At 35.4% G+C, this 16,589-nt stretch overlaps 1 protein-coding gene across 2 annotated transcripts in view; it reads right to left on the bottom strand.

The window, feature by feature from the left end:
• The window catches only part of CHRM3 (cholinergic receptor muscarinic 3), a 259,032-nt gene that overhangs the window by 174,636 nt on the left and 67,807 nt on the right, over positions 1 to 16,589 (bottom strand). The window contains exons 2-3 of one of the 2 annotated variants that reach the window (XM_083856985.1): positions 9,918 to 9,989; positions 5,344 to 5,456 (exon numbers count right to left, since the gene is read on the bottom strand). The gene's annotated coding sequence lies outside the window, so the exon portion shown is untranslated. The remainder of the gene's footprint in view (positions 1 to 5,343; positions 5,457 to 9,917; positions 9,990 to 16,589) is intronic. The other variant, XM_083856984.1, reaches the window with a different exon arrangement.

Below are 16,589 nucleotides of genomic sequence, written 5' to 3'. Positions count from 1 at the left end.
GTCTCCTCCTGCCAGCCCAGCCACCCTCAGAAACAGGAAAGGAGAGCATCTGGCAGCAGATTAGCCTAGCACTTACAGAGGATGAGGTAAGCAAATTTCTTTGGTGAATCCCTAGAACTCATTGGTTGCCACCCAAGAGAAGTGGTGAGGATGCAGCTGCTGGCATCTCCTGGCCTCCAGACTTGGACAAAAGCGATGTTAGCCAGATCACCTTGATGTCCATTTCAGTGCTGTGAGTGTGCCAGTGTGAGACCACAAACCAATGAACTCAAGTTACAGATTGTCTAAAATAAGCCACCCCTCCCTTCAAAATGGTACCTCACGTTGCATTAATTTCATGCAGTTCCACAAGGTTTAACTTTGAGGAGAGGAGGCAGTGCTGCTTGGGCACCACAAGCAGTTTATTGCCAATACAGCTCTGCTCGACCAAACACCATTTAAACACTTCCAGCTTTCCAGGATCCTCCCTTATTAAACTGATAACATGTTGGATAGTTCTCCAAGTTCTGTACTACATCTTGGTTATTCATTGGAAATTTTACCTTCATAGCAGGACTATTAAAAAAAAAAAAAAAAAAAAAAACCACAACCCAAAACAAAAACAAACAGACCCAAACAGATCTTAAGCACTCAATATATTCTTACATTTTTTAATGAGAAAAAAAAAAAAAAACCACCACAAAAAACTAGATTAATATTCTCATTTAAAAAATTAATCAGTTTATTAGTGTTTGCTTGTGGGTTTTTTTCACCCTAACAAAATTGGCAAACTCTTAGTCTTTTGCAGAAAATGGCTGCTGTTGCTTTTTTACAGTAGCACAGTAGAAAAGCTAAAAATTAAATATTAATACATGGAATATATTTTCAAGTACACTTGCTCAAGCTTTAAACCTAGCTTTTTCTTTAAGAGTCTGCTGCAGTTAGAAGAGTATAGAAATTAAACACAACAGTAAGATTACCACAGAACCTCTTCTGATTCCAAGCAGTTTTAAAAACTTACTATGTTTTTTAAATGCAAAAATCTCACAGAGGGAGTTACTTGGCACAAATAATTCATGAATTCGGAAGAAAATGATGCAGGAATTCAAAACTTTAGAAAGTGAAAATATTTTCTCTGTTCAGATAAAGAAATTGCTTGCAGCAGTATATTTAAAACCAATTCCTATCACATTCACATTAGAAGGACACTCTTTAAGAGAAAATAAAATGACACACTAATTCATTGACTAGCACGTTTATCAGGACACACTGATAGAGAATCATTAATCAAGATTCTCTACTAATAGAAAATCATTAGAACAAAGCACATCAGCAGCAATGTCTCTTCTGTTATTAGGCCTTTCTTTAACCAATACGTAACCTCAAGGCCAGTTTCTCAGTAGCTTTCAGAGCTTCTATGACATAATTTATTCAAGACTGTTGACATACTGCAGGTCCTTCAGTATCACAACATCAGCTTGAAAATGAAGTATATAAAAGTTTAGGGAAATAAGGGAAAAGGGGAGTTATTACTTTATTTGAATGTACTGAAGCAATATGAGTTTAAATTCACCCAAACCAGAAGTTTTCAAGACAAATATTAACATTCTTTGTTCCTGCCTATTAGCTGCAGGAACCTCAGTTCAGGATATATCTCACTAGGACTGGGATTACTTTAATAAATAATGTATGCTTCATTTTGATTTTTTCATTGTACCTGCCATGCCATTTACTCTGTCATCCAAACAAAGCCTGTGATGTGTTTGGACAGCCAGACAGGCAGGTGGCACAGATGGAACCAGGTTCAGTGAATCCACCTGTGTGAAGTCGGATGAAGCAACACTTTAAGCAAAACCAATGGCAGCCTAGTGAACCCTGAATATTTCCACAATAGGCAGAAAGCAATGGAAGTAAAAAAAAACTAGTTTTAATACCTATTAACAATGCTTTATAGTTAAAATGGAGCATTTCAGTAACAACATCATCTGTAAACCGTGAGGAACATCCAGCACAGAGAAGATGAAACAAGAGTTCAGAATCAGGACCAGACAAAACACAAAATTCCATTGTTCAGTGATGGTACAGGAGGTTTCAGCACAAGACTTTTGACAGATTATTTTGGGTTGAGAAACTGAGATACAGGGCTAGACTTTTCCCATTTTTTTTCTCATTGCTCTTTTTTTCTTATTTCTTTTTTTAAAGTCAGGTAATAGAATGGTAATGTTACTTAGCAGCTGCTGATGTTGTTTCTTCAAGTGGTTATAAAAAACAACACTCAGAAAATACAGCTGGTAAATATTAGGAATATCTGGTTGGTTTTTTTTTTTTAATTGAGCTTTCTAAAATTATTCAGTTTTACAAGTAAATGAAGGCAATTCTATACTAAAAATTCTTTTGTTATTCTTATAACTAAAGATACGGCCTGAACCACTTACTTTGTTTGTAGATGTCCTGATCTTTAATGTTTTATATATTCCCTTTTCAATTACCATAAACATCTTCCAAACAGCACCTACTGGCTTCTGTTCTCTGTGACTTCTCTTTCACCCTGTGCTGATTTTGCATACTGAATATCTTTTAAAAAAACCCTTTCAATATTAAAATACCATATTACTTTTCTCAATATATAGCAGACAATTAAAATTTACACTTTTTATTGTTGTTTGGCTTTGGTTTGGTTTTTGTTGTTTGGGGTTGGGTTGATTGGGTTTTCTCTTAAATCTCAGTGTTCTCCAGCAACCAAAAAACCCTACCAAAATTGCTATCAGTTGGTCTAAAGCAGAATTAAGATCAGAAGGCATTCAAATACAGGCTGATATACAATTTTGCATTTTAAGTACTTCTTCCTTATAAGAGATCCTATTTCCTTCTCACACAAGTTCTCAAAATCCCACTATCTCCAAAAGCCTGACTTAATTATCTTAGCACACCTTTCTGTAATAGGTTTCCCTGGTCTATCTAATGGGGCATAGGATTTGGGAACAAAGTAGAAATATTGTTATCATTATTATTTTACCGTTTTTAAATATATACTACTGCTTGAGTATTTTTTATTCTCTTGTAGGGTTTGAATTTGATGAGCAAAGCCTGCTTATCCTCTAAATACCACTCTGCGAGCTACTGCAGTAAGGATAGAAAATCCTCTAGGTTTCACATCTTGTGTGATGGCATTCAGTTTACTTCCTGATGCTCACTTTAGTTTTCCTCTAGTTGGAATGAAGCAGTTAAATAACTCCCTGGCCATTTGAGAGCCTGTGTGAGCCTTGAGTGGATACAGATGTGAGAGGAGGATGATGATGCTCTTACACATGATACATTCTCTTTACTTGAAGATTTTGACTGCAAATTAGAACAATTCTAAGAAGAATACCAAAATATTGTTATTTTTAATTGTCAGGACAATGTATAATTGTATAATTATACATTATAATTTAGAAATTATACAATGTAAATTGTATAATTTCTAAAACAACTGAAGATGTCATCACACCTTTTTTTTAAGTCTGGCCTCAAGGGAAACACTGTGGATTGGAACGGATTTTGTTCTCCTGCTGGTAGACACAGGGAATAATTGCAGTAAAATGGCAGTAAAATGTCATGTAGCAGACATCTGCAAAAGGAAACATAATCCTGTAGTATTTACACATATGGGATAGATAGTTTTCTCTGTTTAAAGAAGTTAGTTCTTCTATCAGACATTTCACAAAGCCATGATTTAATGACGAGTCAGTGCACACTCAGGATGTATGAACAGGCTCAGAAATGGATGGCATATTGCTGATAAGAAAAAGGAGAAGAGAAAAGGTCAAGTCTTTGAAGCAGATCTGCTAATTTGGCAAATACAAAGCCTGGTTAGAGAACGATGCACAACTCAATAAACACCCAGGGAAATGCTTCATAGAACCAACAGGTGCTGGATAACCCAAACAATATCTGAGGTTTGTCCCCTCAAAAATTTTCAGGTGGAAACAAGCAAGATGATTTTTTTTTGCTATTTATCTGACTCCCTGGTTTCAGAGTTGTATGATTAATACCTGGGAGTTCCACAATTTGAAATGCAAAGCCAGCTGAAATTGGTAACAGAGAAGCAGGCAGAAAATGCTTTCTACAGGATGAGAAAATGTGCTACACGGCTGTCCATTTCTCTGTGTAAACACCCATTTTCACCAAAAATAAGAGTAACCAGTTTTGCTGGTGAACACCTCTATCCAATTCTACGAAATATTTAAGCACATCTTTCTATCACCAAGCGCAAACACAGTTCTAGAAACTGCATTGTTTCTATCTTAGTTCATTACAACAATTAAGCATGTAATAAGAACAGCCTCGACTAAATGCCTTTTGGCATTAGGCAAATTAATATTTGCCTCTTCTATTCTCTTTACATTTTTTTTTTTTTTCATTATTTCTGCACCCTTCTACGAACTCTGGAATCTGGAGCAGAAAAGGAAAGATATCTTTCATATCCTATCTTTTCTAACCCAAACACTAGACACAAACTTGCTAAGAAACTATTCCAGACAATTCAGTATCGTTCATAACCAAACTCTGGCATAAGAACCATATCTAAACCCTCACAAAGGAGAAGAGTCAGAGAGTGAAGATCTGAATCTCAGTTGCTTAACCTGATTTTTCGAGGAGACTGGGCTTCAGTTTCTGGTGTGTTAAGGAGCAGTCAGTGGAACATTCTGATACCTAAATTTGGTTTGTCAATGTGTTTAGCCAAATGAAAGATGAGTGCTTTGGATCTCATTATTGTATGTCTGGACATAGAAGCAATAATTCAGTTATAATATGAGGAGCCTTACTTTCAATACTATTGATTACACAATTCTTAATAGTGCTCACAGATACAATAATCAGATTAATTGTAGGCACAAAACAGAGAAGCAGTACAAAAACAAAACAGAAAAATTATTTCCAAATATTTTCTCCAATTTTTTTTTTTAGCTGTGTTTTATAGTATATTTGTAACACGGTTACAGTTATTTTATTCTTAAAAGCATTTTGGTACATGTCTGTCAAAAAGAACATTTGGTTGGAATCTAATTCAAACTAGACATACTAAATGAAGGTAAAGATGCTTTCAAGCTGAAGGCAACATTTCAAGTTGTGTATCAGGATTCTTGCACAGCTGAAAAATCATCCAAAAAGACAAAAGTTCTATACAGTTGTTTCTGAACTTAGGTTTTTAAAACATTTTCAAACAGCTTACAAAAAAAAGAATGGGCTTTATGTAGTCAGTAATTTGACAACTCTAGGTTAATCCACATGAAAACAGTGGGAACATCTAGTGTGGGTCACAGAAAACTTTTAGTTCCTTCTCTGAAGCATTTAATACAGACGTACAGAAGCAAAACTCACCATGGACACGGAAGAGGAGAAGTATATATCATGTTTCAGATGACTGTATATCATCCAACTGGTAGTCCATTATACCATCGGCTGATGAAAGATTTTTCCATAACCATAAAGATCTTTAAAAAAAAAAAGAAAAGTCAAAAGATAGTCACACACTGAAGAAGTTAAATCTGTACGTTCCTTATCTAAAATACAGTTTCACTGCTGTTTAAAGCATACTTTTAGAACAACAATAACAAAAGAGCCTGTTCTACATCATCACAATCCAGCAAGAGGTGGATACCCATTCTCTTTCAACCTCTGCAATGATATTTGATCAGATATTTCATTTGCAGTTATTTTACAGATCTATTTGACTTCCAGCTGACTTCAGGATTCATATGTTTCTTTCAATGTTGTTTAGCGATGACAGTTGTATGCAATGGCATTTTCTCAAAACAGTATTTTTTGAGTGCTATTTTCCTCCTTATTTCATTTTTGCAGGACTCCACTGCACATTTTCTACCAAAACTCAAAGTTCACAAAACACAAAAATTAACTACAAAGGTGGATGATGGGGAAAGACCACTGCACGTGAGCAGGCAGCTGACAAAGCCAACACCTCTAATACAAGATTCACTACTCAACCTGGGTTAACAGCACATGCCGAACAAGGGACACCCTCCATCCCATCAACAAAATTCCTTGCTTCTCTTTTGCTAAAGACAAAGGCCAAAGACAAACTTGCTTGAGGATCTGATCCCAGAGTTGCATTTTTAAACATTGATGATGAGCAGAATTGCAAGACAGGTTGGTTCTAGGCCAAGCTGCTGTACAGTATGGATGGCAAAAGCCAATGGAGTTTCATTGAACAAAAAAATTCAGGAATCTTGTTTTCTCTCAATTAATCTTTAGTAGGCCTCCTTGAAAGAATTTTTATAACGAAGCATTTTTTTCATGGCTCCCCAAAAAGTTCCCATTAACTGCTACAATTTAAACTGAAACACTGGCTCAAACCAGAAAACCTGACAAATTTGGGGTTGAGTTTTGTGGTTTGTGTTTGGTTGGGGGGTGATTTGTGTGTTGGTTATTTGTTATTGTTGTTCTCTGCTTGGCAGTTCTTGTGGATTTTGTTCCCTCAAAGCAAAAAGGGATGACAGGCTTCCACCACTCTAGATGTATTCCATTTCAATAGTTCAGATTTAAGTATTTCCTCTCAAAAGAGGCTTTCAATTTTAATTATATTTAATGTCAAATCTTAGGTTAAAAGAAAGTCAGGATTAAAGCGAAAATGTAACCCCAGCACAGTGGTTCATCTCTCATGGAGCTCTTTTAAAGTCAGATGTTCCAAAACACGCTTTTCATCAGACAGAGAATGAGATTTCATGAGATTTCAGGAATCTTTCTGAAGTGAGGTTTTACATTTTCTGCAGAGCTGCGAAGAACTTAAAAGCTAAGAAATTGATTCTCTTTTCACCTTTTATGAGAATAACTTAGGTAAAATGAAAATAATTTTCTGACTTCTTCCACTGACTATTTTTGTCTGCATCAATCACACTTTTCTTCTGATCCTATCTTCTGCAATTTTACATCCAAATTCTGTTGATCATTTAAGGACAGTTACATGGCCCTTCCAAACATTTAACATACCTAGTCTGCTTTTCTCCTCTAAAAACCCACTAAAAATGCTGAATGCTGGGTTCAACTGAGTGTACATTAGTAGAAAACATCATCATGCACATTTAGAATAACCAACTCTTATCCATATTTTTTATACAAGGGAATTAAATCCTTAATTTTCATAACCATTAGAATATTTTATCATGGTGGAGATCAGCATAAAAGTCAAAACAAATATGCTTGGGAAAAAGCATTTTACTCACACACAATGGTTTTTGTTGCATGTGTTCTAAATACTTTGCTGTACTCATTTTCTAATGCTTTTTCACAGGACAAAATTACATATTTTCAAGTATATGGCTTTTAATCAAACAATCAGAAACTTTTAGCAGGTCTTACAACAGACTACTTCTTGCGATTACATCTCACATCTCTGCTATCTTTCCAGAACAAAAGAACTAGAGTGGGGAATTGGTCCAATCCAAAAAAAGAGATGCGAAAAACTTGTTATTTTTCTTTTAAATGCAGGTCTGTTTTCTCCCCTTAGAATAGTACTGAACCCAAAGTACACAGGGGTAGGCACAGAAAGAAGATAAAGTGCCTCACCTGCCACTGTAACTACTGAAACACATGTCAATATGCACCCTTGTTTTGATAAAGTATTGTACTGGTAAAGACAGAATTTATATGAATAAATTAGTACTTTAAACCAGTATTTCATGTTCACAGCTTTGCTATGTCAATGCATTATGCAGTACAAGCTTATAAAATTTTAGGCTTTCTAAAGACAAAATTAAATTCATACAAAATGTGAAAAACGTGTAACAGAATCAATAGTTATTTGGGGTCTTTTACAGGACATTACCTTTTTTTTTATCAAAGCCTGCAAGAACCATATCTTTATCATAAGCTCTTTCCAAAACTTATTTAAAGTGATCCATTTTTTATTTCATTCAACATTTTCAGCTGTGCACCTTTGACAAGGCACCAGCCTAGCCCTGCGAAACATTAAGGTAGGCAATAAGATAATTAATTTTTCCTTGAACAGACTTAGAATTCACTGAAGGACTTCCTTCCAGGTGGTGAAAGAACTAAAACAAAACAAAACAAATAACCCCAAACAACATTACAATGAGGCAAGAACCTGTGAAGTTCAGCATTTAAGAAAACTGTAAGAAGACTATTTCCCACTATCCTAGTTCTTTCCTTTAAAAAATATAAAATTAATGTGAGAAATCAGAGTCTTTTTTATACTAGCATATCTTTCCTTTACTATAATGCAGTATATTCCACAAAATTTTCAGGAGCTTTGCAGATTCTTCTTTGCAGTGTGAGAAGCTGTAGAATGTAGAGAGCCATCAATATGCACAATTAACTGGGCCAGGTAAGGTAACTGCTGCAGTTGCATTATAGTTTCTGAAGAAATACATTTTTGTATAAACAATTATGCTGCCTCAACTTGGAGGAAGATGCTACTTAAAGTGAATGTACTCATATGTCAGTGGACTAGCTGCATAGAGATGATCAATCACTGTGACTCAAATACAAGAGAACTGACTTATTGCTGTGAAGTGCTAAGTTATAAAAACATTTTAACAGAAGCCCCTGACCATCATTCAGTCATATGATTGAGGGGTTTGTCTTGCAGGACCAAATTTCTGAGCTGCACTTCAGGACACTTAAGCGACCAATGTAAAAAGCTGGAAATGGTGTTTACACATTCTGCTGACAGCCTTAATCTGTCAAGAAGATATTTGCAGAGCCAAAACAATACAAGTTTTGGCTGTCCTGTGGTATTCTGACTGCCCATAAAATAAAAAGCCATAAAAAGACTTTGATGTTTTCAAATACTTTAAAAACATGAAGGAAAAAAACAAACTTTGCAAGGACTAACACTGTTGTCTTTTTTGAATATGCAACAAAACCAAATACGGTATTTTTCCCTACAAAGAAGCTTTTTAAGGAAGATACTAAACATCAAAAAATATTTAAAAAGCTAAAAACACCTGAAATACAAACAACTAAAAATCTTGCTCACTGTAGCCAGAGTTTTAATCTGTTCCCAGCACTTAAGTGTCACAGGTGGACATTAAGAATTTATTTGTGACTTCTCTGCCAGATACTAGACAGTTGGTTGAATTACAGTCTCAGAATTACACAGCAAACTGCTGTCTCTGTGCACCAGCATTATATTGGGACCACACTTCCCTTCAGGCAGCTCCTCTAAATCAGCAGAGCTCCAGCACAGCTCCAGGGACTGACACTTGTACCCACATCAGCACCAAGGGCAGCCTGCTTCGAGAGCAGAGCCTCCATGGTCTCTAAAATACAAAAAGAAGAATCCCAGAATGAAGCAAAAATTCTATCCTAGATTCATGTCTCAGAAACGTGGAAGGAGTTATAGGCTGTGCACATCTTACTGTCATTGCCACAAAAGCCTTTCTAAAAAACAGCAATTTCCTGAGTGTCTTACGCAGCTACACAAGCACCCAGATGGAACGCAACTTAGCAATTGATTTCATTAATTAGAAAAGTTGCTTTGAAGGAACTGAACATTACTGACAGAAGCAGTTTGCAAGCATTGTTCTCTAATGAAATCTAAACTGTCATTTCAACAAAGGCAAAGGGTTTTTTTCCTAACAAGCAACCTGCACTGAAAACTAATTAGAAGCCATAGGTATTTGGCTGTACTTCACGCTCAGTGAAAGGTTAATCTTGAATAGCCAATTGCAAATGTCTCAGCTTGTACAGACAAAATGAACAAGTCATTCAAACACCCTCTATTGTCAGCTTACACAAACCTGTCCTCGTGCTGTACATCTGAAGGGGCAGAGTGGGATGTGGTCATTCCCACAGCCTGCCTCTGTTGCTCTGCAGGTACCCCGCCAGGCCACAATGCATGTTGGAGACGTGTGGATGCTGGATACAGTAATTTTCACTCCTTAAAAGTGTAACACAGAGGAGAACGTTTTTCATACCTGCACCTCTAATTGTAAGCATAATTCTTGGCTCCTGTTCTTTTTTCTTTCAATCAGTCCAACCAGTGGTTACTACCTGGTATAACACAACAAAAAGAAAACACAAAAACGCGACAGTGCTGCCAGCTACACACTGTGCAAAGCAGGATGGACACACTGTGTAAATGCATACAAGTGCTAAAAAGCTTTCATGGCAAAACAAGTAAGCTACGTGTGGTTTTCAATCATGGACTTTAGTCAAACTGATTGCTATTTATACAGTTTTCTTTATTTAAATGAGAACTTGTCAAGTTTGAGTCTATCAAAATTTGTATCAGCAACATGCTAAATGGGAGTTGATTATTCTAACACACTGAAAAATAACAATATATTAATTATTTGCAAAAAAAACTGGATGCATTTGTCCCCTTAAAATGATAAAAACCAGATTGTATACAAATGAATGAGAATTTTGGCCCTTAACAACTAATACAGCTTGTTTTATGTTATGAATATGCAACATTTTAAACTGTGGATAGCACACATTATTGCTTAAAACTCTCAAGTTTGTTTTAAGAGTGAAACCTCATAACTACAACATCTAATGAGTCCTGATAAATGATAATGAGTCCTTTGGTCTTTAAATAAACGGTACTAGCCACTGACCTGTTTTCAAAGTTTAACCAATTCAGCTTGCATCTATAACAAAAAAAAAAATCTACTACTCAGAGGAAAAAGAATATTAAATTAAATTAAATTTACAATACTATTTTCCAAAACAAAAAAGTGTAGAAAAAAATTAAACAAAGCTGCTTTTGAATCACGGTTTATTAAAAACACAACTGGAAGCATGCATTAAAAATATATATATAAAAATTCTGGTTATTGGCACCAGTATCCATTTCAATGATGAAGGACAGCCTGATCCAAGAGCAGAGGTTCTAAGCTGAATGCAAAAAGACTCGGATGGTATCAGAGGATGAAGTAAAAATTTTGTCCCGGATTCACTTCACTGTGTGCACAGTTTTAGATTGTATGTGTGTCTTACTGTCATTGCCACAAAGACCCTTCTAAAAATTGGCAATTTCCTGAGTGTCCTATGCAGCTATACAAGTATCCAGAAGGAATACAAATTAGCAATTTTCACAAAGAATTGGTCAATATTAACTTTCCAAACAATGGATTTTCACTCAAAGGAAGAAAGGACAGTTTACCTGTGATTTCTTAACAGTGAGTTCTGCTTGTAGCAAAGCAAGTGGAACTATGAAACAGAATTTATATTTCTCCTGCATCTTTCCTTGCTTTTTTTCTCATAGAGATCCCCCATCTTACTATATTCTCAGTCAATGTTTGTTATGACTTTAAGGCTATTTGCCTCAACTCTTCAACATATAAAATTATTTAAGATTATACTGTAATTAAAAAAAATTCTACTAACAAATTGTTTGGCAAAGCAAGTATTTGTATCTTCATATTATACAAGCCAAATAATATTTTCAGGAACTAGAAAAATTCCCATGCAGCCTATTGTGCTCCATAACACTTAAATGAGCAGTTTTTCTGTACAAAGATTTCTGTACAAAGATTTCGGTACAAAGATTTCTGTACAAAAAATTAGCACCTTTTGCCTGTGTGAGATATAAATAAAGTAGAACAAAGTATGAAGTTAGAAGTGATGGCTTGAACATATATTTCAGCATTTAGCAATAAAATTCAATAAAATGTAATTTTTTTAAAAAAAAATTACTCCATAACCAGGAAATAATCCTTACCCAGGACTGATTGTGGATGGAGTTTGAAAGCAGAATCATCTTACTCCCATAAAGTAGCAATTGTGCTTAATTAGCACGTGCCCCCAAAACCAACCCTTTAGTGAACTGGTGTTAGTTAACAATAAACTTCTACATGGACCAGCCATATCATCACTTGTTAAAAAAAAGAAACAGAACACAAACAAACAAACCCAACCTTGAATTACTCCCTATGATATATTAATTATATTTTAATGAAACTTCTCTAGGAGAAATCAGGTTGCAAGAGCTTGATGGCACCTCCTCCTTAATGCATATAAATACCAGCAATGTGGATTTGGACTCAGATGAGACTGATTTTAACCTCTTTAGAAGTCATTCATCCTCCTCTACAGCAGCACGAAGAACACCCAACCTGGTGCAGCAAGTACCCACAATGTACACCATTTGGGATTACAAAATCTGGAAACAATTCTGGTTTGTTCAAAGGAAAGATAAAATTTACTATGTGGGGTAAAAGCAAGTAGTCAAAAATCCCCAAGGATTGTACAGATAGAGGTTCAGAATAGAAACACAGGGGTGTTTCTCAAAGGATGCAGCAGGCATCACTGGAGAGAAAAAGAATATTAAAAACTGTTTGAGAAGCAGTTAAAAATTGTTGCTACAGCACTTTGCCTATTTTGTTCATGGATGAACATTTGAAATGTTGATTGAACCCTGAAGCTTGCCCATGATGTTCTAAGTAACTCACAAGCCACTTGTTCAGAGTGCAAGTTTTGGGAAGGGAGAGAGAAGGTAAGACCCTCAAACCATGGACTAGAGGAACCAAGAGAATTACTCTTTGTCTCTTGGCGAAGGGAGCCAGCTGGCCCATTTGTCAGAACTTTTTCCTTATAGGGACCAAAGACATAATGGAATACTTAAGACACAGTCATCAAATTTTTTCATTTCTAGAACAACTGTATTGGAAGTATCATCCTGAAAGTAGGAGTAAAATCACAAAAGATGGAAAGAAAGTGAGTTATAAAGTTTCTTTTTTTTTTTTTTTTTTTTTTTTTTTTTTTTTTTGGTGAATGTACTGTATTTTAAAGTCACTAAGGACTAAGTATATTTTTTATAATTAATAAGACATTCAATATCAAAAGAATTTGAGGTAGCAGAGAATATTAATCAGTTCACAATACTCTTTAAATTACTGAGCAAATTAGTTCAGAAGATGTCTTTTGTTACTAAGGCATAAGTACATATTGTACGAGTTCCAGATAATCAAATTATATTACTGGTTTCTATATGGGTGATAAAACACAATGTTTAAAAAACTATTTTTATTACTGCTTTAGCATAATTCTTATTTTAACTTAACCTCAGGCACAGAGAGAGAGAGAAAGAGAGAATAAGCAACATTTTCTCTAAAATCTAAGTGCTTTCCTAACCAAGATGTTGTTAGGCAAATCTTAATATTCTTTTTCTGCATTATTCTTGCTCTGTTACATTGTCTAGGAAGGTCCGTTTTTTAGGAAATAAGAAGGGACAGAGAGTATTTTTTCTGCTAGTATGATCTAAACAAATAAGGTAAAGAATTCAAATACTACAAGGATGTACTGTTCCCTGCTATGTGGTAGCTTTGTTAGTAATAATTATGAGAATAAGTTACACACAAAAATCATTCAAGAGAGATTAAAGGCTTATGCTAAACTTACAAAAGCTATGACCTAAAGGTTAACCTTCAGACATTAAAAACAACCTCCAAAAGGCACAGAAGAACATGCTACATACGGAAAGAAAATCACTTCACAAACTTTAGGCCAATGTCTGAAGAAGCATAACACTCTTGCTTTGCTTCATTAGAACAGAAATTAGAAATGCAAATGGAAAGAGTAATCATAGTTTTCAGCCTGGACAGACTCCAACAGAACACATCCTTTGAAACTACTCTTTATCTATTTTACTACCTTTTCTGTAGACGGAAGAGGTGCAAATCTTGTGCATAAGAAACAGGCATATTTATACACTCAAAAAAATCCCCAACTCCTCAGCCTCCCTTCTCTGTGGATTGTAACTTTGTTAATTCAGCCAATCGGGCTATAGGTTTCCATGCCAATGGAATTTTCTGCTTTCAAAGACCCAGAAAGAATGCTTTAGTAATTGTAAAAATTCTACTTTCAGGAAACTCCAGGATATTTAGCCCAAAACCTGACTTTACTTCTTGTCTGGTAACAAGACTTGAAGAGCTCAGCACGTGGCCCACATGCCCAGAAACACCCCTGTGAGCACAGCAGCAAAGCCTCATCCTCCTGCTATGGGCAGGCCAGCAAGTTTCTGTCTGCTCTGAGGAGATCAGGCAGTGTGTGCAGAAAACTGTGGCACCATCCTATGAACAGTAAGCACCACTGTGCACTGCCAAAAGTATTCACTAATACCATCCTGCTTTTCCCTATGCCCTCTGAAATAGGAAACTGCTGAAGAGGGAGAGCATGAAAATGTAACACTTGCTATCACTTAAGAGCTAACTCATTAGAGAGGAGAATGATTTCTAGGCTGGTAGAGTGTCAAAAGAGAGGTTATTACCCAGAATAATTTAATAGAACATCAACAAAGAAAAATCCTTTCATTAAAGCACACTGTTCTTCTTTGGTCACAGTTTATCCCTTATTATCCATGATCTACTACCCACAGAACCATACAACCTTGTAATAGCTTTATACCTTTATACAGAATAATAGGATAATTGTGTACTTTACAAACTCTACCAGAGCACAAAACTGTGATCCTATGAGAGTACAAAACACTTTTGCAAGTGGTATCAAAAGGGTAAGGGAGAAAATGAAAAGCAGCTACGACTGATAGAATACTAGAAACCATATAATTAACTCCACTTAACAAGTACAATCTGTTTATTGTCTTTTTTTTTTTTTTAAATCAGATTACATGTAAAATGAGATCGCAGTTTCATTCAGGCACGTTCCAGAGCATGTCCTATTCTGGAGCTACAACTTTTGGAAAACCTCAAAACTGTGGGGTTTTTTTCCCCTTAAGAGACATTCTTTTCACATGGAAGATGATTAACCATACTATTTTATCAATTCAAATAATTTTTTTAAGTAATAAAGGATTCTGAAAAACTAGTCTAAGTTTTGAACACACTCAAAAAAATTGGTGTGTTTGTTTCCAGAGAATAAGTTATAGGGGTGGATAGGGGGGAATATTTTTTTTTTTTTAGATTTGTTTTTGATTAGTTTTTTCTTCAACATAGAGTTGAGTTCTTGTAAAAAAACCTCCAAACCTGATAACTAAAACCCTTTTAAGTTTTCATTCACATCAGTATTTTGCTACTGCTGTTGTTTTTAATAAAAAAAGATTATGCTATTTCTAGACATTCTTCACAGAAAGTAGTTGAACTTAGTGTCCATTCATTTTCATTTTGAAATAAAATCAATAAAGATCAATCAATACTATCTACATCTGTATCTGCAGCAGTACATGACAATTCTGACAGGGAGATGTCTTTTTCCTCCAAGTAGAATTAACCAGCAATTCCTCAGACACTCTGGTGACAGGGAACTGTGTTTATATTTTAGATAGTGACCACGATAAGCCAAACATTAATGACCTTCTCTTTCCAGGCAAAACAAACCATTTTTGTAATGGAGTTTGTTTCTCCAAAGGCTTCTAAGAGACAGTAATTGTAAATGAATGATTTTAATCTCATCTTGAGGAATCTGTGCTTAAGTTCACTTTGTACATCCAGCCAAACTAAAGATTTTCGTACCCTGTGAACTGAAAATATTTGATTCTTAAAAAGATGCTAATATTTTTCTTTATAAGTCAGAGTGTAAGCTACCAAAGTGAGACAGCTGAAGACTTCCTAATAAGAAATACATCCATAAATGGTCAATATTATAGTTGTTTCTTCCCAAGTAAAACTTATGCATGAGTGTCTGGTTTGTTTTTATTTGCTTGCATATTTTTCCTTTGCTTAGCTGTCTCTCAGGGTTGAAACAGCTTTACTGGCTTCTTAAACACATTTTTTTCAGAAGCTTGTAGGAACATAAAAATTGCCTCTGAAAGAGTTCAATGAGCTCAGACTGTTACTTCTAACAGTGGCCAAGAGCAAATGCCCCGGCAGGAACATAAGTAATCCACAAGAATAACCCACCTATTCCCCAGCTTCCAGACACTTGACAGGATCACTGAGCCACATATGGTGGTGGCTTCTGTGCATGGTATTATCTTCATCTCCTAAAATCCCTCAGCAGTTCTTTCAGTTTCCCTCACTATTCGGAGTAAGTTTAAACCATCACCAAACCTTGCCATTCAGCTGGTCTCCAATTAAATATATGTTCACCTTAATGAGCATTTTTAATGTCAAATTAATCAATATTGGTAATATCAGATACAATAAAATCATGATCATACAAGATAAAGAAACATCCTTTTTTTGTTTGTTTGTTTTCTCAGTTCTCAGAAAAAACTCTCCAAAAATGGAATGCAGATATATGAGTCTAGTCTTTAACTTCTACAAGTTTCAGGATGAATAGGGAAACAGACAGCAGTAATGAAAGAAGGCCTATTGAAAATGGGCAAGAAACACTAAGCATTAATCTGCTTTGCCTTGCAGCCATTCCATCTGCTGGCACCAGGAGTATCTGCAGATCTGTCCTTTCTGAATCAGGTCCACCCAGAGAGAGGATGATAGGAAAACATGGATGACGTAAGACAGAAAAAAATTAACAACAAATAAAGCTTAGTTATTTTCTTTGCTTATAGAACAAACTGTTTCAAATTTCAGATCACTGAACATTCCTATATTAGGGGAAAGAAAAAAACCAAACAAACCAAGATGCTGTTTTGCCAGCAAAGAGTAAGAGCCATATTCTGGTAATGGCTTAATTTCCTGTGCATGTGAGAAAGGAAAAGAGAAAGCAACAGAGCTCAGAACATA

This window comes from Zosterops lateralis (assembly GCF_965231275.1).
Source record: "Zosterops lateralis genome assembly, chromosome: 3".
Taxonomy (NCBI): domain Eukaryota; kingdom Metazoa; phylum Chordata; class Aves; order Passeriformes; family Zosteropidae; genus Zosterops; species Zosterops lateralis.
This window is presented reverse-complemented; position numbering and strand designations above follow the sequence as displayed.